Below are 27,042 nucleotides of genomic sequence, written 5' to 3'. Positions count from 1 at the left end.
CACATGCCCTCTGGGCATATGTGTGCTTCATGACACTTTAAAAAATGCATTTTTAAAAATTGCACAATGTTACCACCAACTTGGAGTTGGTGGTAATTGCAATTCTTAAATCCCCAGTTCAAATATAGGAAATGCATGGTACATGTTCATAGGGAATCAAAAATAGGTATTTCCTATTTAGCGATTCGCAAAATTGAGTCACATTTTAGGGAATCACTATTTTAGCGATTCCTTAAAATTGCACTGTGAATGCCTTTCATAAATCATGAAAGGCTATTTTGCATTCGCAAACGTTGGAATTTTGCGATTCACACCGTTTGATACATCTGGCCCTTGATTATTTACAGACCACTATACTGTTGAGTGTGTGATTTCTCCACAATCGGTTCCACTAGTTATTGGCATGTATAGAGTAAGGAGTTTGGAGGTTCCTTGTGAATAATTTAATTTTTAACATGGGCGTATTGTAGTAAAGCACACTGCATGCAATGGTTCTCATTTCGAGTTTCCCAATAGTTCCTCTTCTGGTGGACACAAGAGTGTTTGCGATAAAACCTGCATCTTTGACTTTCCCCGGATGCTTTTCGCTTGTTAGAAGCAGGCAAAATTTACCTAAGGAAAAGTTTGAAAAAATCTGTAACAGACACAGTTAGCTGCAGTTATTTCTCAAGTCAAAGATAGAATCTCATTGTGGTGGAATACTGCCTTACCATTGGCATCATAATTCCAGGTAACTTACTCAGACAGGCCTCCTAACTAAATCTTCTGTTTGCTCTCATATTCCAGTACATGAATTTGTACAGATATCAATAACTATTCCAATATTTGCATTTAGACTTTTTTGTCAATAAATATATCATTTGAATAAGAAAGCTATAGCTAGTAATCATAGCAGTTTTGTTTGCTCAATCATTTAATTAACTAAAGTGCAATTTAGTATGTGTTTTACTCTATTTTGTTCTGCATTCATCAGTGCTATATGCTGAAATAAATATCATTACTCCTAGGTGTGTCTAAATGTACATAAATAAATGTTTAATGTGTCTTGGCATTACTAGCATCCGTTTTTCATCCTGTTTCAGTGTTTCCTTTACATATGTTCTGAGTAGCATGCCCTCTTCTATGATCAACTAAACCTGGTGGTAAATTGCAGCACAAAACTAGAGTGAACACAGTTTGCGTGGAAAATAAACACTCTGTTCATTTTAACTCTTCCACCATGGTCTATTTGACCCTGCCATGTATTTCATCAGTATATTGTATTCCCTCATTGCTAACAGCCTCCTTCTGAGTGCTTTGAAAAATTTGGGTGCAAAAACAACTTTTGCACACAATATTAGGTATTTGTTTATCCCAGATTATGCGTTTGGACCATGCAGGGGGAGCTCCTTCATAAGGGCATTTGGAGCGAAGCACCTCCAGTTGTGGAGGAGGGAGGAAGAGGACACTGACTGAGGAGTCTTTTGTTCTCCCAATGCATGCTCTACAAGTAGTAGAGCAGCAGATCAGTATACCAGCACACATTGGGCATGTATGATGGGTGACGAATATTGCACCATCACGCATGCCCACTGTGTCTCAGAGAGGTAACTTTGAGGACCAGCTGGCACTGACAAAAGCACCAGAAGCGCTGGCTAAGGGGCATTATTAGGCTCACCCATCTATGACATATGCTAAGCAAGCCCTATAGATCTCTTATTCTCCTCCTCAATTTATTGTCTGATCACTCACAAATTGAGCCAATGAAAGGAGCTGGTATTATGCTCACAGGAGAGCTGTTCCTGCATCACTGTTTCATTTCCGAAGACCACATTTCAACATATCACATCTATACCCTGAACCTACAATCTGTAACCTCAACATTGCCTTGCCATCCCCATTGGGTTCACTGTTGGTGGTTGGTATCCCAAGGGCTCAGAGAGAGAGAGAGGAACTCTTTCTCCTGAGCTCTCTGGAGGCTTAGCATCACATGACTGCTCTCCTTGGAGCACACATTGCACTTAACAGCAGCTGCATTAGGTGACAAGATAGGAGGATCAACCTTGAGCCCCTGAGAAGAGATGGTAAGTAATTTAAAGGGGAGTTGGGCAGCAGTAATGTACATGTGAAACTGTCTGTTTATATTAGGCCTGGGTGGAGATCACAGAGTTCTGCTACGCAAACTCTGCAAAGTGCCGAAAAAACTCAGCTGCGCAACGCAGAGTTCCACGAGTGGCGGAGTTTGGGCAAGGCACACTATTCAAGCTGATTTTCAGCACCAGGTTTTCCTCCTGTGCTGTAAAATCAGTGCAAATGGCATCACGGTGAGCGCCAGAGGGCGCTAACTTCTTTGTGCTGCTCGTGAGGATTTTCCTCTCAAGCAGCAGCTACCTCAACGCAAGCGGCAGCTTTCTCAATGTGAGCGGTAGCGACCTGGCATGACCGCTGACGTTCAGAAATCTCACTCGCTATCATCAACTTTGTGATTCTTCCTGCTCGCACTCCCCAACTTAATATTGATGACCCACACCAGAGAAATAACTCCTCTCCGCATCACTTTGCGCATTTTTTTTTTTTTAACTCCGAGCAGAGCACGGAGTGGCCAGAACTCAGCGAACTCCATCTACTGAGCTAAATTTATCACCCACCCCTAGTTTATATGTTTGCTTACAAGAGAGCATGTTCATATGAGTGTGTGTGAGACAACGTGTATGTGTGTATCTGCACATGTAAATTATTGTGTGTGTCAGTTGCTACATTAATCAGTTTGTTTTCTTAAAGCCCCTCCTGCCCATGCAGGAAGTAAGAAAGCAACTGCGGTCTGGGCAGAGGGCCCACACCAGGCCTTACTAAACTGCCCTGCTGAGTTACTACCTGTAGGAGAATGGCCTGGCTTATAGTGGGTACCTTGTGGTACTTACACCTTGTGCCAGGTCCAGTTATCCCTTATTAGTAGATTAGAGGTGTTCTAGCAGCTTAGGCTGATAGAGGTAGCTATAGCAGAGCATCTTAGGCTGAACTAGGAGACATGCAAAGCTCCTACTACACCACTTATATCATATAGCACTATATAATAAGAAAGGTACTTTATTTTAGTGACAATATGCCAAAAGTATCTCAGAGGATATACTCCCTTAGGAGGTAAGTAATATACACCAAATATATACACACAAACTAAAATCAGGTAAGTAACAGTTAGAAAAGTAGTGCAAACAATGTAGAATCACAATAGAATGCAATAGGGAGAAATAGGCCTATGAACAACACAAACCATATATTCCAAAAGTGGAATGCGAACCACAAATGGACCCCAGGCCTAGAGTAGTGTGTAGAGGGTCACTGGGAGTGTAAGAAAACACTAAGGGTGTTCAAGATACCCCACCCCAAGACCCTGAAAAGTAGGAGTAAAGTTACCCTACTACCCCAGAAAGACAGTAAAGTCGAGAAAGGGTATTATGCAAGGACAATAACTGACTGCAAAACACTGAAGATGGATTCCTAGACCTGAGGACCTGTAAAGGAAGGGGACCAAGTCCAAGAGTCACGCAAGTGTCCGGGGGGGGCAGGAGCCCACTAAACCCCAGGTGAAGGTGCAAAAGGGCTGCCTCCGGGTGGAAGAAGCCAAAGATTCTGCAACAACGGAAGGTGCCAGGAACTTCTCCTCTGGTCAGAAGATGTCCCACGGCGTGGTGGAGGATGCAGAGTTGTTTCCACGCAGAAAAACCACAAACAAGCCTTGCTAGCTGCAAGATTCACGGTTGAGGATTTTGGGTGCTGCCAGGGCCCAGGAAGGACCAGGGGGTTGCCCCTTGGAGGAGGAGACAGAGGGGGCGCTCAGCAACACAGAGAGCTACGCAAAAGGAGGCAGCACTCGCAGAAGCACCTGAACAAGCACTTAAAAGATCTGAGGATGACGGTCCACTCAGAACAACAAAAGAGGGTCCCACGACGTCAGAGTCCAACTCAGCAAGTTGGGCAATGCAGGACGGAGTACTGGGGACCTGGGCTAGGCTGTGCACGAAGGAAGTCTTGCAAAAGTGCACAGAAGCCCGAGCAGCTGCAGTTTACGCAGTACACAGGATTACTGTCTGGTGTGGGGAGGCAAGGACTTACCTCCACCAAATTTGGACAGAAGGGCCACTGGACTGTCGAAGACACTTGGACCCATCTCCTGTGTTCCAGGGACCACGCTCGTCAGGATGAGAGGGGACCGGTGATGCAGAAGTTTGGTGCCTGCGTTAGCAGGGGGAAGATTCTGTCGACCCACGGGAGATTTCTTCCTGGCTTCCAGTGCAGGGTGAAGGCAGACAGCCTTCAGAGCATGCACCACCAGGAAACAGTCGAGAAAGACGGCATGATGAGGTGCTACTATGTTGCTGGTAGTCTTCTTGCTACTTTGTTGCGGTTATGCAGGCTTCCTGGAGCAGTCAGCGGTCGATCCATGGCAGAAGTCGAAGAGGGAAGTGCAGAGGAACTCTGGTGAGCTCTTGCATTCGTTATCTGGTGAGATACCCACAGGAGAGACCCTAAATAGCCCACAGAGGAGGATTGGCTACAGAGAAAGGTAAGCACCTATCAGGAGGGGTCTCTGACATCACCTGCTGGCACTGGCCACTCAGAGCTGTCCATTGTGCCCTCAGACCTCTGAATCCAAGATGGCAGAGGTCCTGGACACACTGGAGGAGCTCTGGGCACCTCCCTTGGGAGGTGCTGGTCAGGGGAGTGGTCACTCCCCTTTCCTTTGTCCAGTTTCGCGCCAGAGCAGGGCTGGGGGGATTCCTGAACCGGTGTAGACTGGCTTATGCAAGGAGCGCACCATCTGTGCCCTTCAAAGCATTTCCAGAGGCCAGGAGAGGCTACTCCTCCCAGGCCCTTCACACCTATTTCCAAAGGGAGAGGGTGTAACACCCTCTCTCAGAGGAAAACCTTTGTTCTGACTTCCTGGGACCAGGCAGCCCAGGCCCCAGGGGGGCAGAAACCTGTCTGAGGGGTTGGCAGCTGCAGAGGAGACCCCGGAAAGTTAGTTTGGCAGTACCTGGGCTCTATGCTGGAGACCCGGGGATGCATGGAATTGTCCCCCCAATACCAGAATGGTATTGGGGGGACAATTCCATGATCCTAGACATGTCACATGGCCATGTTTGGAGTCACCATTGTGACGCTACATATAGGTATTGACCTATATGTAGTGCACGCGTGTAATGGTGTCCCCGCACTCACAAAGTCTGGGGAATTTGCCCTGAACAATGTGGGGGCACCTTGGCTAGTGCCAGGGTGCCCACACACTAAGTAACTTTGCACCTAACCTTCACTAAGTGAGGGTTAGACATATAGGTGACTTATAAGTTACTTCAGTGCAGTGTAAAATGTCTGTGAAATAACATCCACGTTATTTCACTCAGGCTGCAGTGGCAGTCCTTTGTAAGAATTGTCTGAGCTCCCTATGGGTAGCAAAAGAAATGCTGCACCCCATAGGGATCTCCTGGAACCCCAATATCCTGGGTACCTAGGTACCATGTACTACGGAATTATAAGGGTGTTCCAGTGTGCCAATCAGAATTGGTGAAATTAGTCACTAGCCTGAAGTGACAAATTTAAAAAGCAGAGAGAGCATAAACACTGAGGTTCTGATTAGCAGAGCCTCAGTGACACAGTTAGGCACCACACAGGGAACACATACAGGCATACTTTATGAGCACTGGGGTCCTGGCTAGCAGGATCCCAGTGACACAGGTAAAAACAAACATACATACAGTAAAAATAGGGGAAACATGCCAGGCAAGATGGTACTTTCCTACACAACCCAACTGCTTTTTGGGACTGAATAGTTTTAATGGTTTAGGCAGCAGTTGGCTAGACACATTCAATACATTAAAGGAACGCAAAACATTGCTGCACAGCAAGTTATATAACAATACTTTCTAACTCAGATATTTTGGAATATTATTAGGGACTTTTCGTGCTGTAAATGACAGAGTGTTCAAACTCAACAGTATTCATTTTATCAGTCACAGCAGATGAGACTTTGGGCCTGATTTAGAGTTTGACAGAGGGGGTTACTCTGTCACAAATGTGAGGGATATTCCGTCCACCATATTACAATTCCATTATCGCCTATGGAACTTGAAATACAGCACGTTTGTGATGGAGTAACCCCTCTGCCGAACTCTAAATCAGACCACTTGTCAGTTTAGCTGGGATTCAGAACTGTGACCTACTTACCACTGCTGGAGCTCTGAAGCAGGTGCATTAAGTCACTGAGCTATCCCTCATGGTATCTAGAAAGGACATTGATTATTTGCTAGACTACAGTTCTATGTATCTCAAGAAAGGAGCACTTGAACATGCCACAGGACACTGATGCCATGGGAAAGTGCTGGCAAGGTCCTTGTGAGGACAAAGATTACTGCTTTGCGAACACAATATGAGTGAGCCCACAGAAGACCAATGTCTATTTTGTGAGGACTGCTCTCATTACAGATTAAATAGAGCAGCACTTTCAAGAAAAAGACAATTGAGACTGCTGAAGATGACGGAGAATAGCACACACATAGGTAAAAATACTTTAAAAAATGTTTTGAAGGTTGCAACCTCAGCTGTAGTTTAATTGCATTTCTCTCAGCATGAGTAAAGTTGCCTCCTTTTGCAAAATGATAACAGTGTGCTTTCACCCAGCCACAATCTTTGTAGTCAGGATACAGAACTTCCTTTTGCACACACATTATGGCATACTCTCGGTTAATGCTTCAGAAGTAAATAAGGACATTGTTAGATCGAAGAAGAGTACTGATGTAGCAATATTGTCCAGATCTCAATGGGGATATATATTTTACACTCACATACATGCATACAACACTGATGGGCATACCACACATATTCAAACATCACAAAAGTCAAATGTCTAAAGTTATTTAATCAAGTATTTTAATTTCTCAATCTCCTATCAGAGATTTGTGGTCTCTGGGGTCTCCAGGTGCTGACACTCAGTTGGCATAGATGGACTTGTCCCAGATTACCTGAAGCACTAACACCTCCTGGTATATACGTACAGAATGTGCATTAGTTTGGGAATAGAGGGATATGGTTTCTGGACTATAGTGATATATCATCCTCTCAGAAGTAGATTCTGGGCCTGATTTAGATATGGCAGACAAGTTACTCCTTCACAACGGTGAAGGATATCCCATCTGCTGAAATCTAATTCCCATAGGATAGAATTGGATTTAGATATCAGTCGACTGGATAGCCATCACCGTTGTGACAGAGTAACTCATCCGCCAATATCTAAAGCAGGCCCTGTGTCTTCATCACCCCACGGCCAGTGAAATCCCCACATCTGTCCTGATTAGCTCTGCAAGAGCTTAGTTAAAAAGCACCGGTAAGGGTTCCGTATCCCCGGACCTGCTGCACAACTCTGTAAAGAATCTTGACTAAAATCAAGAAAACAGGGCCAAAGTTCATCTTCTTAGGCACTTGAAACATGAAAGGCCAGTGCATTGAGTTGAATGCCTTTTCAAAGTCAATTGAAACCAGGGCACTGTCCTCTGTGCAAAGACCTTACATGTGCTAGTGCCACAGATAGTCACCAAAGGCAGCAGCAAATGCCTTAACTGGGTAATGAGCCATTCTGGAGTGTTCCCAGAGGCCATTCCCTTATCACTTACTGCATCCCTTCTAGTGTAATATGGATCACCATATCAACTATTCATTCTAACGAATAAGGGTAACTGGCTAGTCGCTTATTACTGGATGGTCTAGTTCCTGATCAGGAGGTTGCCACATGTCATAAAGCTGCTTATGATAACATGCAAAGGCGTCTCTTATCAAAATAGTCAGTCAGTAACCATTCATCTAGAACTCCTATGGCTACGATCACCCTCATGACTTGTTCCTTGCTCTCCAGCCAGTACAGCAATGTAAGAAATTGGGTTACTGGTTGAGCGGGGGTGAAACCCTTCTCAAGCAACCACAATTCTTCTCACGGTGGAGTCACAAGCAAATCCTAAATTAACCTGTGGTCCACCCTCTGGTAGCTCGGTACAGAGCACTAAGGCTTAACTCAGAGGCAATGTGTAAAGTATTTGTCCAACACATCAGAGTGCCATAAAAACACACCACAAAAGGATCCAACAACAGAGCAATTGTTAATAAATAAAACAAGACCAGAATGACACAAATCTAATTAGTAGAACCTGCCATATTCAACTTTACACATTTTGGCACTATATTTACAAAAAGTTTCAAAGTACCTACATTGGATATCTGTGATGGCTTGAGGGCAGGACAGGGACCCAGTTGGACCCTTTGAACAAGGTCCCTTAAAACCTGGTTTGCGGAGCAATGCTAGGACCTGGGTCAAAGATGTATAGCACGGTAGAAGCAATGCCTCAGTTTTGAGGTGCGGTGAGGCTGCGGTGCAAGGTCCTGATGCATCAACATCAAAGATCCCGTTGGAGAGGGCTTGCAATGCAAAGTCGAGCACGCATTGCGCACTTGTGGTAATGCATGAGTCCTGAGGAGCTGTGATGTGAAGTCCGGCATCATTGTTAAGGCTGCCATCGATGAGAGATGCGAGGACCTGTGATGAAGATGCATCATACAGCGGTAGTTCGGATGCGGTGAGGGACTGCAATGTGATGCATGTCCGTCCAGAGGTTTCAATTCACGCAGCAATTGTGATGCATTCTGCTCAGGGTTGCATCATCCAGCAAGGGAGATGCATAAGTTCTGCTGGATACACAGAGGCTGGTAGAGCATCTTAGACCCACTTCCAAGGCTATAGGACTGTGGTGGCACCACTTGGCAGGGTAGACTTACAGATGGCAGAATCCAGGTGCCATAGCAAAGTTGTTGGAACATTCTGTCCCTGAGGCTTAGTCAGGAGTCCAGCCTTTGGAGTCCCCAGGCATCTTGCCTTCCTTGTCCTGGCTCCAAACTAACTGCAGGAGGTCTGCAGGCCTTTGTGTGGAGGAAGAACACAGCCTATTCAAGTGTAAGTTGGGCTGTGCTCAGCTCCTCCATCCCATTCTGCTAGTGATCCATCCAGGTACACCTAAGCTTCCTGTTGTGTGTGGCTGTCTAGGAAGAATACACAAAGCTCAACAGTCATTTGATCCTGGCACAGGCTACAGATACTAAGGGCCTGATTTAGATATTGGTGGAGGGGTTACTGCATCACAACGGTGGCAGAGATCCTGTCAACCAAAATCTAAATCCCACTGGATATAATGGGATTTAGATTTTGGCGGGTGGGATATCCGTCACTGTTAGACTTTTCATCCTTGGCATGGTCTCCCTTAACTTTTTGCCTCTGTTCCCCAGGTTGTTGATGTGTGCTGGACTCTGATTTTACTGTTTTTGTTACTCTGGGCACTTTACCACTGCTATCCAGTGCTAAAGTGCAAGTGCTCCTTTCCAAAATGTGTATGTAATTGGCTTATCCATGATTGGCATATTTGATTTATTAGTAAGTCCCTAGTACAGTGCACTAGAGGTGCCCAGGGCCTATAAATCAAATGCTACTAGTGGGCCTGCAGCACTGGTTGTGACACTCACAAAAGTAGCTCTGTAATCATGTCTCAGACCTGCCACTGCAGTGTCTGTGTGTGCAGTTTTAACTGTAAATTCGACTTGGCAAGTGTACCCACTTGCCAGGCCTAAACCTTCCCTTTTCTTACATGTTAGACACCCTAAGGTAGGCCCTAGGTAGCCCCAAGGGCAGGGTGAAGTGTATGGTTAAGGTAGGACCTATAGTAATGTGGTTTATATGTCCTGACAGTGAAATATTGCTAAATTCGTTTTTCCCTGTTGCAAGGCCTGTCCCTCTCATAGGTTAACATGGGGGCTACCTTTAAATCTGATTAAAGTGTAGATTCCCTTTGGGAGCGGATGGACATGTGGAGTTTGGGGTCTCTGAGCTCACAATTTAAAAATACATCTTTTAGTAAAGTTGATTTTAAGATTGTGTGTTTGAAAATGCCACTTTTAGAAAGTGAGCATTTTCTTGCTTATACCATTTCTGTGACTGCGCCTTTTTGTGGATTCCCTGTCTGGGTCAGTTTGACAGTTGGGCTGGTTGCATCTCACACTAGACAGTGACACAAAGGGAGCTGGGGTGTAGCCTGCATATCCTGCATATCCTGATGAGCCATCTGTGCTAGGAGGGAGGGGAGGAGTGGTCACTCACACCTGAAAGGGCTGTGCCTGCCCTCACACAATGCAGTCTCCAACCCCCTGGTGAGTGTCTGGGGCCCGGCCTGGGCAAGGCAGGATTTCACATTCAAAAGAGACTTTACTTTGAAGTAGGCCTACTTCAAAGGAGAACTTGGTTATAAGAAGGGCACCCAAAACCACAGACTTTAGAACACTTCTGGAAACAAGAGGAACCTCTGCCTGGAGAAGAGCTGAAGAGCTGGTAAGTGCTACCCTGCCTGTGACTGTGCTTTGTGGAGCTACACTGCAGTTGCTGCTTCTGCCAGAGTAAGAGGGCAAAGACTGGACTTTGTGTGCCTTCCATCTTGTGAAGAAATCTCCAAGGGCTTGATTTAGAGCTTTCCTCCTGTTGTTGGAAGTCTCAGGGACAGCAAAGACTTCTCTCTGCCAGCACCTGGAGTCTCTGGAGGGACTCCTGCTCTGACAAGTGGTACCCTATCCAGTCCCTGGGCCCTTGAAAGGAAAGCTGGTGGAAATCCAAGGAAATCGACTTCGGGTGACTTCGGACCTACGCCGCTGCTGAATCCGGTGACGCCGCCTGCAACAGACTCCGTGATCTTCTCTGGAACGTGACGACCTTCGCAGGCCTGATGCCGCTGCAGCCGCGCTGAAGTCCGCGACTCCGTGGAAGTCGCCGCACCACGTCGTGACCGACGCCGCTCGAAGTGCGCGGATTCAACGTTTCACACAGACGCCGCGATCCCCGACTTCGCCCATCAACTTGTTTTCACTCTTCACCAAAGGTACTGTACTTGGGGGGTCTATGCGACTCCGTGTCCGGCGCGCTGGTGTCGGCTTGTTGGGAACGACTCCATCATGTCGCCGTGTTAACACCTCACCAAAGCATTTTGTGTTTCTAAGCGCTATTTTTGAGTTGAATCTTTAAAAATTCATGACTTGACTTGTGTATGTCAGATTTTTGTTGTTTTGGTCTTGTTTTGTTTAGATAAATATTTCCTATTTTTCTAAACTGGTGTTGTAATTTTGTAGCGTTTTCATTGAGTTACTGTGTGTGTTAGTACAAATACTTCACACCTAGCACTCTGAAGTTAAGCCTACTGCTCTGCCAAGCTACCAAGGGGGTAAAAAGGGGTTAGCTGAGGGTGATTCTCTTTTACCCTGACTAGAGTGAGGGTCCTTGCTTGAACAGGGGGTAACCTGACTGTCAACCAAAGACCCCATTTCTAACATTGGTGATCAGCGGTTGGGATTTAGACTTGTATTTGTACTTGACATACAGTGATTAGGTGTACACTACTGTTTTGATTTCAGACCACTACGTGACCACATACTACTTGTTTGGTGTTCTTTTGAGGTTTTTTTTCTCTTTGGGACTGTTTTTGTTCTACTTCAATTTTTTTGCTGATTCCTTGATTGACTTTCTTTGAAAGTTCATTTGGGAACTTGTTTTTCTGCCTTTGGAACTTTGCACTTTTTTTTGAATGTTCATCATGTCCCAGGCTGGAGATGCATCAGTTGGAGCTGACTTTGGCCTTGAGAAATTGGAGAGTTATACCAAGGCTCAGTTGAAGCAGTTCTGTAAAAGTTTTGACTGTCCCATTAAGAGCTCATCCAGGAAGGAGGAGCTGCAAAAGGCGCTGAGGGCCTGGGTGACAGCCAAGAGCACTGAAGGGCACACAGAGGATGAGGGAGATGAGGAGGAGGAGGAGGAAGAGTGTTCCGTACACAATGGTATTGTGGGTGGGCCTGTTATGTCCAGGGAGAAGGTCTCCAGGGCAGGTAGCAGTGTCTCATCTAAGGGTCTGACACCTGAGGAGTTACAGGACAGACAGGCAGAAAGGGAGTACCAATTGGAGTAGAGAAGGCTAGCCCTTGAGGAGAGGATGTTAGCGATGGCTCATGAGCTTAGCTTGAGAGAGATGGATCATAGAAGCCAATTCAGTAGAGATGGTGGCAGCAACCCTACAGTGCAGCCTGAGAGGAGGATGCACATCCGTAAAGACCTTGTGAAAGATTACAAGAGGGAGGATGACATATATTTGAGGTTCAAGGGGTATGAGTACTCTCCACATGAATCTGGTCCCTGAAGCTCATTGGGGGGGGGGGCAGGTCTGTGGAAGCACTTTGAGGTAGAGGGGAGGGATACACTGACAGCCTTAGGGGATGCTCAGAATCTCACCTACTCTGGCATGAAGGATGCCTTGCTTACAAGGCATGGCCTTACACCTGAGCAGTACAAGGATAAGTTTAGGTCCTACAAGAAGAAGGAATCCCAAATATGGTTGGATTTGTTGATTCTTATTGCAGGTCACTGGATGGTTGGTTGAAGGGCAGTAAGGTAACTACGTATGAAGGGCTTTACAATCTGATTGCTTGGGAGCACTTGTACAGATTGTTTTCCAGAGCTGCGCCAGCACCTGATTGACAGCAAACTGGCTGACCCCAGGAAGCTTGCGCAGGAAGCGGACCGCTGGGAGAACACCAGGGTCCAAAAGAGGTATGGGGGAGACCACGCCAAGAGTGGGCAGGGACCCACTTAGAAGAAAGGGGGGGGTAAGGGTAAACAGAGGGAGTTCTCTAAAGGGCCCCAAACTGATTACCTGGGTAAGGATTCCCAACCCCCAAGTGAAAAGAAGTCATGGTTCTCCAAAGGGAAGCCAGTGGCAGGTGGGCCCCAACGTAAGTGCTATGCATGTGACCAGGGGGGTCATGTGAGGGGGACCCCAAATGCCCCAAAAGTACACCAGCACCCACTGGTGCGACGTCCCAGGGTTTGGCCAGTGTAGCGCTTGCGGAGGAGTTGGTTTCAGGTGGGTGGGAACCAGCTGAGATGACCCTTGTCCCACTAGGGGACAGTGGGATGGTCCAGCGAACCCTAGTGCCTGAAATCACTGAGAAGTACAGGCAGTGGGTGACCATCAATGGACAGAATGTGGAGGCTCTGAGAGACACAGGAACCAGTGTGACTACAGTGAGGAGTCACCTGGTGTCTGAAGAGCAGATTGATCCCCGGGTACTTCACCAAGTAGTTGCAGTGGACAACTCAGAGCGCCTGTGCAGAGTGGCGCAGGTTCCCTTTGAATGGGGGGTGGTTTCAGGTTCCTAGAAGGTAGCTGTGAGTCCAACCATGCCTGTTGATTGTTTGCTAGGCAATGACCTGGAGGATTCCCCTTGGAAGGAGGTGGAACACAGGTCTCACTTGGAGATGATGGGTCTGCCTGGGTGGGTATGCGTATCCACTCAGTCAATGGCAGCCCGTCAGGGTAATCAAGAGCCCCTGGAGCCTGAAAAAGTGGCCCACGGGACCGCCAAGAAGAGGAAGGGCAGGGGGCATGGGAAACCGGACCCAGTAGTTCCCACGGTCCGGGAGGAGGCAGAGCCTGAGGGTGACGCCCCGGAGCCTACAGGGGAACAGGTGGCTGAACTGGGGGAGGTCCCTGAGCTGTCGCAGTGGCAGCAGGAAGGGGGAGCCACCAGGGAAGCATTCTGTGCAGCACAGAAGACATGCCCTACTTTGGAGGGTTTGCGGCAGCTGGCTGCAGACCAGGCGGCTGGCAAGGAGCCAGGATCACACTTGATTTATTGGGAGGATGACCTCCTGTATAGCGAGCCTAAGGTTCCTGAGCCTGGGTCAGCCCGTGTGCTGGTGGTACCCCAGTGCTTCAGGGCCTTCCTACTGCGGTTGGCTCATGATGTGCCTTTAGCTGGACATTTGGGGCAGGACTAGACCTTTGAGAGGCTTGTCATCCACTTTTATTGGCCCCTAATGCGCAGGCACTCAGATGCACATTGCAGGTCTTGTCAGACTTGTCAGACAAGTGGCAAGAGTGGCAGGAAATGTAAGGCTCCCCTCCAGCCTTTGCCTGTTGTCAGTACTCCATTTGAGAGGGTAGGCATTGACATTGTGGGGCCTCTGGATCCCAAGACAGCCATGGGCAACAGGTTTATCCTGGTCTTGGAGGACCATGCCACCTGGTACCCAGAAGCCATTCCTCTGAGATCAATCACTTCCCCTGTGGTAGGTCGTGTTTTGATGGGGGTTTTTACCCGCATGGGGTTCCCCAAGGAAGGGGTATCTAATAGGGGTACCAACTTCATATCCACGTATATGAAGTCTCTGTGGAAAGAGTGTGGGGTAACCTTGAAGTTCACCACCCCCAAAGTAATGGTCTGGTCTACAGGGAGGTGCCTCAAAAGGGACTTGGGTTTAGTCCTTTTGAGCTGATTTATGGCCACCCTGTAAGGGGACCTTTGAGTCTGGTTAAGGAAGCTTTGGGGAAAGCTCCTAGTAAACCCCCCAAGGATGTATTCAGTTACATTCTGGCTTTGAGAAACCAGACTGCCCGCTTCAGGAGTCTCGCTCTGGAGAACCTGGAAGCAAGCCAGTAGGATATGAAACGGTGGTATGACCAGAATGCCACTCTGGTCGAGTTTCAACCTGGTTAGAAAGTGTGGGTGATGGCACCAGTGGAGCCTAGAGTGCTCCAGGATAAGTGGACTGGGCCATTTGAGGTGGTGGAGCGCAAGAGCGAAGTCACCTACCTGGTGGACTTTGCGGTCGCTAAGGTACCCTTTAAGGGTCCTGCATGTAAACAGCCTCAAGCCACACTTTGAGCGGACTGAGCTGTCCATGCTCCTTGCGACAGGTGATGGGTGGAGGAGGAGAGCGAGCCTCTTCCCGACCTCCTGTCTGTAGGAGAAAAAGATGGGTCAGTGGAGGGAGTGATCCACTCCCCCTCCCTGACTGAGGAGCAGCAAGGTGACTGTCGTCACGTGTTGGGACAGTTTTCCTCACTGTTTTTCCTGATCCCAGGAGTCACACACTTGTGCACACATGATGGGGACACTGGGGACAGTACACCTATTAAACAGAAAGTTTACAGGGTGACTGACAGGGTCAGGGCATGCATTAAGGATGAGGTATCCAAAATGTATGCCCTAGGGGTTATTGAGCACTCCAGCAGTCCTTGGGCCAGCCCAGTGGTATTGGTCCCCAAAGCTGCTGTACCTGGTGCCAATCCAGAACTCAGGTTCTGTGTGGACTACCGGGGACTCAATGCGGACAGCAAGACTGATGCACACCCCATCCCCGAGCTGATGAGCCGGTTGGGAGCTGCCAAGTACCTCAGTACGTTTGATTTAACATCTGGGTATTGGTAGATTGCCTTAACTGAGGGGGCCAAGGAGAGGTCAGCATTCTCTACACCAGATAGACACTTTCAATTTAAAGTGATGCCATTTGGGATGAAGAATGCCCCTGCCACCTTCCAGAGGTTGGTTCCACATGGGAGGAACACCTGCAACACCTCTGGAGAGTGTTAGAGGCCCTGCAGAAGTCAGGCCTCACTATTAAGGCGAGCAAGTGCCAACAAGGGCAGGGTTCTGTGGTGTACTTAGGACACCAGGTGGGGAGTGGCCAGTTGGCACCCCTACAGCGTAAGATTGACACGATTCTGGCTTGGGAGCCTCCCAAGACCCAGACTAAAGTGAGAGCCTTTTTAGGTCTCACAGGATACTACAGGAGGTTTGTTAAGGGATATGGTAACATTGTTATCCCCTTAGCTGAGTTGACTTCTAAGAAGCACACCCGGAAAGTGATCTAGACTGAGGCTTGCCAGAACGCTTTTGATGCCCTGAAGGCTGCCATGTGCACAGCACCTGTGCTGAAGGCACCTGACTACTCCAAGGAGTTTGTTGTGCAAACAGACGCCTCAGAGCATGGTATTGGAGCAGTACTCTCACAGCTTAATGAAGAGGGCCTAGATCAACCCGTAGCCTTCATTAGCAGGAGCTTACTACCCAGGGAACGTAGGTGGAGTGCCATAGAATGTGAAGCGTTTGCTGTGGTGTGGGCACTGAAGAAGCTAAGACCCTACTTGTTTGGGACTCACTTCCGAGTTCAGACCAACCACAGGCCCCTCAGATGGTTAATGCAGATGAAGGTTGAGAATCCAAAACTGTTGAGGTGGTCCATTTCCCTACCAGGGATGGACTTTACGGTGGAACACCGTCCTGGTACAGAGCACGCCAATGCTGATGGTCTGTCCAGGTTCTTCCGCCTTAGTGATGATAACTCCCATGAGGTTGGGTAGTTGCTCCCCACTTTCAGCTGGGGTGGACACGTGTTAGACTTTTCATCCTTGGCGTGGGCCCCTTAACTTTTTGCCTCTGTTCCCCAGGTTGTTGATGTGTGCTGGACTCTGATTTTACTGTTTTTGTTACTCTGGGCACTTTACCACTGGCTAACCAGTGCTAAAGTGAAAGTGCTCCTTTACAAAATGTGTATGTAAGTGGCTTATCCATGATTGGCATATTTGATTTATTAGTAAGTCCCTAGTACAGTGCACTAGAGGTGCCCAGGGCCTATACATCAAATGCTACTAGTGGGCCTGCAGCACTGGTTGTGCCACCCACATAAGAAGCTCTGTAATCATGTCTCAGACCTGCCACTGCAGTGTCTGTGTGTGCAGTTTTAACTATAAATTCGACTTGGCTAGTGTACTCACTTGCCAGGCCTAAACCTTCCCTTTTCTTACATGTCAGACACCCCTAAGGTAGGCCCTAGGTAGCCCCAAGGGCAGGGTGCAGTGTATAGTTAAGGTAGGACCTATAGTAATGTGGTTTATATGTCCTGACAGTGAAATATTGCTAAATTCGTTTTTCACTGTTGCAAGGCCTGTCCCTCTCATAGGTTAACATGGGGGCTACCTTTAAATCTGATTAAAGTGTAGATTCCCTTTGGGAGCGGATGGACATGTGGAGTTTGGGGTCTGAGCTCACAATTTAAAAATACATCTTTTAGTAAAGTTGATTTTAAGATTGTGTGTTTGAAAATACCACTTTTAGAAAGTGGGCATTTTCTTGCTTATACCATTTCTGTGACTCTGCCTGTTTGTGGATTCCCTCTCTGGGTCAGTTTGACAGTTGGGCTGGTTGCACCTCACCCTAGACAGTGACACAAAGGGAGCTGGGGTGTAGCCTGCATATCCTGATGAGCCATCTGTGCTAGGAGAGAGGGGAGGAGTGGTCACTCACACCTGAAAGGGCTGTGCCTGCCCTCACACAATGCAGTCTCCAACCCCCTGGTGAGTGTCTGGGGCCTGCCTGGGCAAGGCAGGATTTCACATTCAAAAGAGACTTTACTTTGAAGTAGGCCTACTTCAAAGGAGAAGTTGGGTATAAGCAGGGCACCCAAAACCACATACTTTAGAACACTTCTGGAAACAAGAGGAACCTCTGCCTGGAGAAGAGCTGAGAAGTGCTGCCCTGCCTGTGACTGTGCTTTGTGGAGCTATCCTGCAGTTGCTGCTTCTACCAGAGTAAGAGGGCAAAGACGGGACTTTGTGTGCCTTCCATCTTGTGAAGAAATCTCCATGGGCTTGATTTAGAGCTTGCCTCTTGTTGGAAGTCTCAGGGACAGCAAAGACTTCTCTCTGCCAGCACCTGGGGGCTCTGGAGAGACTCCTGCTCTGACAAGTGGTGCCCTATCCAGTCCCTGGGCCCTTGAAAGGAAAGCTGGTGGAAATCGAAGGAAATCGACTTCGGACCGCCGCCGCTGCTGAATCCGGTGACACCCCCTGCAACCGACTCCGTGATCTTCACTGGAACGCGATGACCTTCGCAGGCCCGACGCCGCTGCAGCCGCGCTGAAGTCCACAACTCCGTGGAAGTCGCCGGACCACATCGTGACCACCGCTCGAAGTGCGCGGATTCAATGTTTCACACAGACCCCGCGATACCCGACTTTGCGCATCGACTTGTTTTCACTCTTCACCAAAGGTATTGTACTTGGGGGTCTACGCGACTCCGTGTCCGGCGCCGCTGGTGTCGGCTTGTTGGGAACGACTCTGTCACGATGCCGTGTTAACACCTCGCCGAAGCATTTTGTGTTTCTAAGCGCTATTTTTGAGTTTAATCTTTAAAAATTCATAACTTGACTTGTGTATGTCGGATTTTTGTCGTTTTTGGTCTTGCTTTGTTTAGATAAATATTTCCTATTTTTCTAAACTGGTGTTGTCATTTTGTAGCGTTTTCATTGAGTTACTGTGTGTATTGGTACAAATTCTTTACACCTAGCACTCGGAAGTTAAGCCTACTGCTCTGCCAAGCTACCAAGGGGGTAAGCAGGGGTTAGCTGAGGGTGATTCTCTTTTACCCTGACTAGAGTGAGGGTCCTTGCTTGAACAGGGGGTAACCTGACTGTCAACCAAATACCCCATTTCTAACAGTCACAATTGTGACAAAGTAACCGCTCCACCAAACTGTAAATCAGGCCCTATGTGGCTAAGGCATGAAAATGCCAACTTTCTAGAAGGGGCATTTTTAAAATTGAAATTTAAAATCCAACTGCACCATACTTTAGGATTTTTCATTACAATTCCAAAGACACCAAACATGAATTGGGGACCTGCTCCCATTTGGAAATTACATATTATTCAATTGTATAAGGTAACTTCAATGTTAATCTATGGCAGAAGTAGACCTTGCAGTAGTGAAAAATGAATAGAAGAGTTTTCCACTACTAAGGCATATAAACTTAAAATTACATGCCCTATTTTTTAAATATTTAAATACATTGCACCCTGCCCCATAGGCTATTCAGGGACTATCCTAGGGGTGACATGTATTTAAGGTTTGGGCCCTGCAGAAGGTTTATTTTGCCATGTAAAAATGGTAGTTAAAAACTGCACACATAAGCTGTAACTGCATGCCTGAGAAAGTTTAAATGGCTACTTAAATGGGCGGGCAATATGTGCTGCAGGCCAACTTTATTAGGGATGTTTAATTAAACTGAAAATGCCAACTGGAGCTAAGCTAAGGTTGACATGTTTCAAGAAGTGGGAACACGTACTTTAGCACTGGGTAGCAGTGGTAAAGTGTGAACCCGCCTAAGGCGAGCAAAACAAGATCAGCAAAAAATGGAGGCGGAAGGCAAAAGGTTTGAAGAAAGATCAACCTAAGGTTCACAGGTCTAACAAGACGTTTCCCTGCTTTGTGACCAGCTTTGTATATACAGCATAGCCCAGGGATTCTTAACCTTTTGATTTCTGTGGACACTTAATCATTACTGGAACTCAAGGACCCCCACTGAATAATTATGGATCCCTTGGTCAAACCAACACAAAATATACAAGTGAACCCACTGCACCACTGAAACGCATACTGGGTACCTAGCAGGTGTATCTCATATAGGAGAAGAACATTGGGTGAATTTTTTAGCAAACTGTAGGGTGGCACCACCTTTAATCATATGTCAGGCCATTTACATTTCATGAAAAAATGCAAAACAAAAGTTTTTTTTCTGTGTTAGCAATCAGTGTGGTGCTATCAAGTTTCAGAGCATGAGACATTTATGACGTCTCAAATGCAGATTGAAACCTAAGGCAATTCAATCAATCAATCAATCAAAATTTATAAAGTGTGGCTAATCTCCCGATAGGATATTTAGGCACTAGCGGGTCCCAGAAGCTCATTCAAACAGCCAGGTGTTGAGGGCCTTTCTGAATTCCATCAATGAGGTGATTGTCTGAAGTCACGTGGGGAGGCTGTTCCAGTTATTTGCTGCAATGTGGGAGAAGGAGTGGCCTCCACTTCTGCTTTGGTAATGCAGGGAGTATGGACAAGAGATAGGGAGGCTGAGCATAATGTTCTCAATAGTTGGTGAAAGTTCAGGCAATGGTTAATGTATGGGGGCCCTTGGTTGTGTAGAGCCTTGTGTCCGTGGGTCAGCAGCTTGAATTAGCATCTCTTCTGAATGAGGCAGTTGTTCCTCATCCAGTTGGCGATGCTTGTCATACATCTGTGGAAATTAGTTCTTGTGGTGCTGGGGTCATTCATAAGTGAGAGGATGAGTTGGGTGTCATCCACGCAGGAAATTATGTTGAGGCCATGGGATGTGACAATGTTGATCAGTGGGGCTATGTATTCATTGAAGAGCGTGGGGCTGAAGGATGGGCCCTGGAGGACACCCAAGTCAACATCCTTGTGTTTGGAGGTGAAGGGTGGGAGGTGGATGCTCTGGGTTCTTCTAGTGAAGAAGCAGGTGGTCCATCTGAGTGCATTGTCTTGGTTGACGATGTGGTGGAGTCTTTTGATCAGCGTGTGTTGGGATATGGTGGCAAAGGCTGCCCAGAGATTGAGGAGGATCAGGGCTGCTGTTTCTCCTCAGTCAAGGAGGGTTCAGATGTCATTGGTAGCTGCCATCAGGGTGGTTTTGGGTCTGTGATTGCTGTGATTGCTGCGGAAGTCAGATTGGGAGGTGTCAAGTAGCTGGTTCAGCTCCAGGTGTGTCATGAGTTGCTTGTTGTTTTCCAGTACCTTTGGAGGAATCAGAACAGGGAGATCGGCCGGTAGTTTTTAAGTTTGCTCTGGTTGGCAGAGTGTTTTTTGAGTAGAGGGTTGAGTTTGGCGTGTTTCCAGGCATCAGGAAATGTTGTATTGGTGATGGAGGTGTTGAACAGGGTGGCCAGTTCCTGGTCGATCTTTTGGTTTCCGAGATAGAAGATGTGGTGCTGGCATGTGTCTGTAGCAAGCTCCTGAGTGACCGATTTCATGATGGAGATGGTGTCCTGAGTGGAGAGGAGGTCAGGTGGTCAGTTTGGGGACTTTTATCAATTTAAAGAAAAAAGGCCTCCCTGCTCCTACTAGGTTTCCCAGGACAAGGCAAAAACTATAAATAGTATAGCCATTCCCCAGCAACCTTTAATTTTTATTTTACCTCATAAATCTATCATATATACATGAATGTACAACTCAGAAGGTCATGTTGAAAATATATTTATCTTTTTATTGCAGTATTGACATTCATCTTTTTATTACCCAAACCTCACATTCACCCACTCACTAGCTTAAACCCATCTTTCATTTCTTATATTAATTACAAGTTAGGTCCTGAAACTTTGTACCATTGTTTCATTTCATTACTGTCAACCTATTGTGCTTTGATATAGTTTTTTTCAACCCAACGTCAATTCATTTCCTTTACATGCATATCACTGTATTCATAAAAATTCTAGATCTTGTTTTGTAGCAATACCGTGACTCTGATTAAGTATGTACTCCTTAGATAACAATACTGTGGGTATGATTAAGTATCTTCTATGCATGTTTTGGTGAGAAATGCATACCTCAGGAATGCCACATGTTCAAGACGACATTCTCCTTAAGGAAACCTGTCAACATAACATAAAATCAACTGAGCCACACAAAACAAAGATAATTACAAATTATACAACAGAAGCATACTTGGAAAGTTTGTGGATCGTGTCGGTTGGTGTGGTGGCATGTCTGTCGAGGAAGTCCATAGGTGTGGGCTCAATGTTTTGGTATATGTTTGCGATGTTGTTGTTTAAGAAGTGGGCTAGGTTTTCACACAGCTCTTGTGAGGGTACAATGTTGTTTTCGCTGGAAGCCGGATTGGAGAATTCCTTAACAATGTTGGAAAGTTCCTTGGTGTTGTTGGTGCTGGTTTTGATGCATGTGGCTAGGGATGTCTTTGTTGTCCACAGCAGGCGATGGTAGAGGTTGAGGGAGGTCTCGAAGGCTGCCCTGTCGGAGGTTTCTTTGCTGGCGCACCATCTCCTTTCCCTCTGTTTGTTGTCTCATTTCACTGCTCTGAGTTGTTGGGTATACCAGCTGGCCTGTTTGGAAAACTTTCTCTGGTTTTTGTTAATGTGGATGATGCTGTCAGCACAATTGGTGATACAGGTGTTGAAGATGTTGACTTCCTGCTCGAGGTTGGTGGCAGTAGCAGAGTTGGATGTGTTGAGGGCATCTGTCCAGCTGGTCTCGAATACTTGCTTCCCCATCTGGTGAGGGCACTGGCCATCTTGAAGGTGGTGGTTCGGGAGCTGGAGATGGTGAAGTGGACAATGGAATGGTTGGTCCATGTGAGTTCTGTGACGTGGTTGTATTTGACACTGTTGATGCTAGTGAAGATGGCATTCCAGTATATGTCATGCAGTGTGCGTAGAGTTGTGGACAATCCGGATTAATCCAAGACTGCTGATATTGTCAAGGAGTTGTGTGCTGTTGTTGTCGTTGGAGTCGTTGATGTGGAAATTTAGTTGTTGAGGAAGATGTAGTCCTTGGAGTCTAAGGCTAGAGGTGCACTGACATCTATAATGGTGTTGCAGAAGCTGGAGTGTGGACCTGAGGGATGGTATGCAAGGGTGCATCTGATTGTTGTCTTGTCATCAGTGTAGAGCTTGAAGTTGAGATATTCCATGGGAGTGGTGGTATTGTCAATTGAGGCGGTGCACTGTATGGTGTCCTTGTGGATGAGAACCGTTCCTTCTGGCTTGTTGGTGCAGCAATGTCAGAGGTGGATTTGAGGTTGAGCTTGGTCTCCGTGAGGAATACAATTTAGTATGAGAGTGGTGACGAGGTCCCATATTTCGGTTGAGTGTTTGCATAAGGAGCGCATGTTGAGGAGTAGGCAATTAAGTCAGTGTGTCTCTTCTGGTGTGGTGTGATGAGAGGTCGGCGTGGTGCTTTGTGACTTAGCTGTGGTAGTGTTGGTGTAGGAGAAGGTGCATCTGGCGCAGGAGAATGGTCCTACCATAAAGTGCGGTGCGGCATGGAAGCAGCATTCGTTGGCTCATCCGATGTTCAAGGCATGGAGGGCGGAGCATCGTATTTGAGGGTGGGGCAAGGACCAGGGGTTCTGGCACTGGGCCCAGTCTGGGCACGAACTGCTGTTGTCGGGCTTGCCTTTGGCATGCCATCGGTGCGGCCTCATTGTGACTTCCATTAAGTAGATCCTGGGAGGAGAGAGGGACACTGGGAGGCAGTGGGTTGGGAGAAAGAGAAACGATCGGGTGAGGGGATTTGGTGGGGGGTGGGAAACGGGCGAGTGAGCAAAGTCAAAGATTGAGAAAAAGGATTGAGCAGAAAATGAACAAAACAGAAAAACAAGCAGTGAGCATAAAGTAAGTGACTGAGATAAAGAAGTGAGCAGAAAATGAAGAGAACAGAAAAATGAGCAAAAGTCATGGATGGTGAAACCAAAAGCAAGGGTTTGGAAGCTGAAGCAGTTGCAAGGGCAGGCAGCACAGCTGGGACACGGGAAAGCTGCATTAAGGACCTGCTGTCATTATTGGCCTTGCTTGGTCCCAGACTCAGTGTAAGGTTCCTGCCCCTCTTATGTTGTTCTTCTTTTTATGGGGACCCATCAAGGTTGAGTATATTGGTCCAGAATTTGGGCTGTTTGGGCATCATGACTTTCACAGTTGCTGGCAACATATGTTCATAGTTCAACTAAATAGCTCTGATTATCTGTTTGACCTCATAAAATAATCATTGTTACTGTTGAATTTGGTAAGTATAGTCAGGGAACAGCATAATTTTGGAGACCAAGAGTACCACTCCAGCTTTTGTGGCTGCCCCAAATATAGCATCCCTTTCCATATAGTTTATAAGATTGGTTCAGGTGGTGCTCCAAGGGGAGTACTCAAGGACTTCTCAACTACAAAACAAGATGAGATCTCCATTAAGGAACATTGAGGTAAGATCGAGGTAAACCTCCCTAATTTTGTTTTCAAGTTTCCATGAGTCCTGTATTGCTGTAAGGATACTGTTCATTGCAGCAGAGTGATTGTTTTCTTCTGTCGCATTGTATGGCCCTTCGTAGGTCTTATGTATCTTTCAACACAATTTTTTCTGTGCACAGGCATCAGTTTTGTCTTCGCCCATTGTTGCTTCAGTAATGTCCCTGTCACATCATACAGAGAACCAGCCTGCACCTGCTGTCACTTCAGTGGAAAATAAGTCAGAATAAACCCCACTCAGACCAGCCAGTATCATGATCTATGTCTCATGAATCAGTTTCATATCCTAGTGGGAAATATTTGCTGATATTTAATAAAGGGCCTGAACAATGTATTATTCTCATCACAAGTAGTCCTGATCATCAAGGGGAGGGCAGGAAACCACAGCTGTCTTACTCAAAGTCAGTCACAAAGTGCAGTGATGGCAGGCATACGGAAACATCCTTTTTTACGACTTTTTTTTTCCGAAGGTCGTGGTTAACGAAAGCGCAACAACGCTTTTTTTAACCACGACTTCGTTTTTTTGTGCCTTAACTACGTATGTTCTGAACAACGAACATGCGTGGTTAAGGTACAAAGAAGGGACTTGGCGAAGGTTAGTGTGGGTTTAGGTTTTGGGGAGGGGGTGGGGGGGTCAGGGGGTTTTAGGTTTTGGGGTGGGGTTGGGGGGGGTGGTGCGTTTTTGGTTTTGGGGAGTGGGTGGGGGGTCAGGGGGTTTTAGGTTTTGGGGTGGGGTTGGGGGGGTGGGACGTTTTTGGTTTTGGGGAGTGGGTGGGGGGTCAGGGGGTTTTAGGTTTTAGGGTGGGGTTGGGGGGGGTGGGGCGTTTTTGGTTTTGGGGAGTGGGTGGGGGGTCAGGGGGTTTTAGGTTTTGGGGTGGGTTTGGGGGGGTGGGGCGTTTTTGGTTTTGGGGAGTGGGTGGGGGGTCAGGGGGTTTTAGGTTTTGGGGTGGGGTTGGGGGGTGGGGTGAGGGATGTAGGGTGAATGGTGCCTATTGCTAATGATTTTATCAGGAATGCCTTTACAACGAAATATCGTTGTTAAGGCATTCGTGGTAAAATCATTAGTAGTAGCAACGAGGTCGGTGTTTCGACCTCGTTAAGGCAGTAGTTTTTTTTGCAGTCGCTGTTTCGTCGTACAGTCAGGCATACAGCTCCTTTTGTGCTGTCTATTATAGTGTCACGCTATTCCTCTCCTGAAAGGGAAGAAGGGCAATCCCTCAGGACAGGCCCAAACTCTGATTCTGCCGTGCAGTACTATCTCATCTTTCAAGTCGGTTGGGCCAGGATCGGGAGTGCACCGTGCACCAGGTCACAGATTGGGTGCCCCTGCAAAATCAGGTCACTGGGGGGGGGCAGTGGAGGGTTTCAGCAAGCAAGAGTTTGTACTTGTTGAGCCTTACTGCTCTTGTGTTTCACCACTGTGACTTCAGCCTATCAGTGGGAAACGAGGAAGGGAATCTCAGCAGCCGTGACTCCTCTGGGACAGGGCAGTGCATGTTGACACTCACCTCACATCCTTCATCCTATTGCAGTCACTCTTCTGTAGGTCTCTCTTGTCTTAGAGCCAGGATCAGCAGTGCCAGGCATTGTGGTCCTTCAATAAGTCCTCTAGTGGGTGCGTGAGCTCCACGTCTCCACCTGTTCTTCAGTGTCCTTAGACCTTCTGTCAGTACAGCGGTTTTGTGGTGGCCCAGCTGCCCCACTAACAAGGCATTCTGCTCACCCCAGCAACAAGTGCATATCTGTACCATTTTAGGGATTGCAGTTAGGTGTCGTCGCTGGGGTCATGCATGACTTCAGGAATGCTGGTGATGGACCTCAGCAGAGTGCACCTGCCATCTTGGACTGCCGAACATGCCCAAATACAGAAACATTTTATTTCTGAAATGTCATTAAACTGTAAAGTAAGCAAATATTTGATTGGAAATTTCCATACAGTTCATACATCTTGGGGGACTAATGTTTCCCAGATAAATATGCTCCCCAGCTTGAATATGGATGGTTACCTTTTTGTTACTCAATTTAACCAATACCCATCTAAGAGCCTGATTTAGAGTTTGGTGGAGGGTTTACTTTGTCAAAAACGTGATGGATATCCATCTGCCAAGTTACAAGTTCCATAAGCTATAATGGAATTGCAGTACGGCGGATGTGACGGAAGAACCCCCTCCGTCAAACTCTAAATCAGGCCCTAAGTTTTCTTGATATGTATGACCCAAGAATAATTTCCTGTCCCAGGCTCACTTAAGAATTCCTGCAAGGCACAACAAAAAACTTCTATTGGAGAGGAACCTGCCTGGTACGGTGTTGAACTTTTTATGCTGATATTATTTGTACATTTTATTACTGTGCATGATTTACTTTGTCTTTCTTCAGTTCTCTTCCCCTCTCCACAGTCTGCTCCTCTTCATATGGAGGAAGAGGGAAATCTGTCTCGCATTGTGCCATGTTAACTGAAAACCACCATTCCACACAGAATATTAACTCTCTTTTCAGGACTGGAGACATGACTACTTTCAATTTCATGAGTCTCAATTGTCGATCTCTTCCTAAACATTTTTATTTTTATTTTTTTTATCAACTGTTTATTGACAGTATAATAAGAAGTAAATACATAGCATAGTGGTGCACTGTAAGCATTCCATGACCCCCCAATTTGTATCCATTTTAGGGAGCAACCCCCTCCCTCATATACCACCTTCTCGGCCAACATACTCTATTCCATTCCGCCCCATTCTCTATTGATGTTATTTGGCAACAATTAGTCTCAATGGCCACCATATTTACATCACAAGATTCAAGTACTTTGCATTCCAGATAACAAGGAATTACCAGGAGAGGCAGTCATTAAACTACCTGTAACTTCACCCATACACTCCACCACGTCTGTCCAGAAACTTTGAATTACAGGGCAGTCCCATATGGTGTGATAGAATGTGCCTGGTTGCCCACTCCCAAGCTCATTATCTTCCAACATCACTCTACACATTTGAAACAGTGCCAGTTAAACGGTGTAGTTTGGGCATATTATGATTGATGTAAGTTTTTTAATTGTACAAATCAGAAACCCCGCCTGTATGGCTTCCTCCTGCGTGAACACCAGGGCCTCCTCCCAGTAATTGTCCCAAGATCTTGGGTCCACTGTTCCATCAAGCATTGTAGATTGTCAGGATTATTGTTGAGCATTTTTTTTTATATGTAAGGGAGGTCACCTTCTGAGGCATGTGTTCACCTAACAGGTGGCCCTCCAAGGGCAGGGACTCGGGAGCACCATTCCCTTAGGTAATACTGCCCTGAGTGTGTGGCATACATGGATGTAATGATAGACCTCAGCAAGAACTAG

General features: G+C 46.8%; 1 protein-coding gene across 2 annotated transcripts in view; it reads left to right on the top strand.

The window, feature by feature from the left end:
* Nucleotides 1-27,042, top strand: part of KCNK2 (potassium two pore domain channel subfamily K member 2) — a 417,482-nt gene that overhangs the window by 309,796 nt on the left and 80,644 nt on the right. The gene's annotated exons all lie outside the window — the stretch shown is intronic.

Source organism: Pleurodeles waltl, chromosome 5 (genome assembly GCF_031143425.1).
Source record: "Pleurodeles waltl isolate 20211129_DDA chromosome 5, aPleWal1.hap1.20221129, whole genome shotgun sequence".
NCBI lineage: Eukaryota > Metazoa > Chordata > Amphibia > Caudata > Salamandridae > Pleurodeles > Pleurodeles waltl.
The sequence above is the reverse complement of the archived record's forward strand: the minus strand, read 5'-3'. Positions and strand labels throughout refer to the sequence as shown.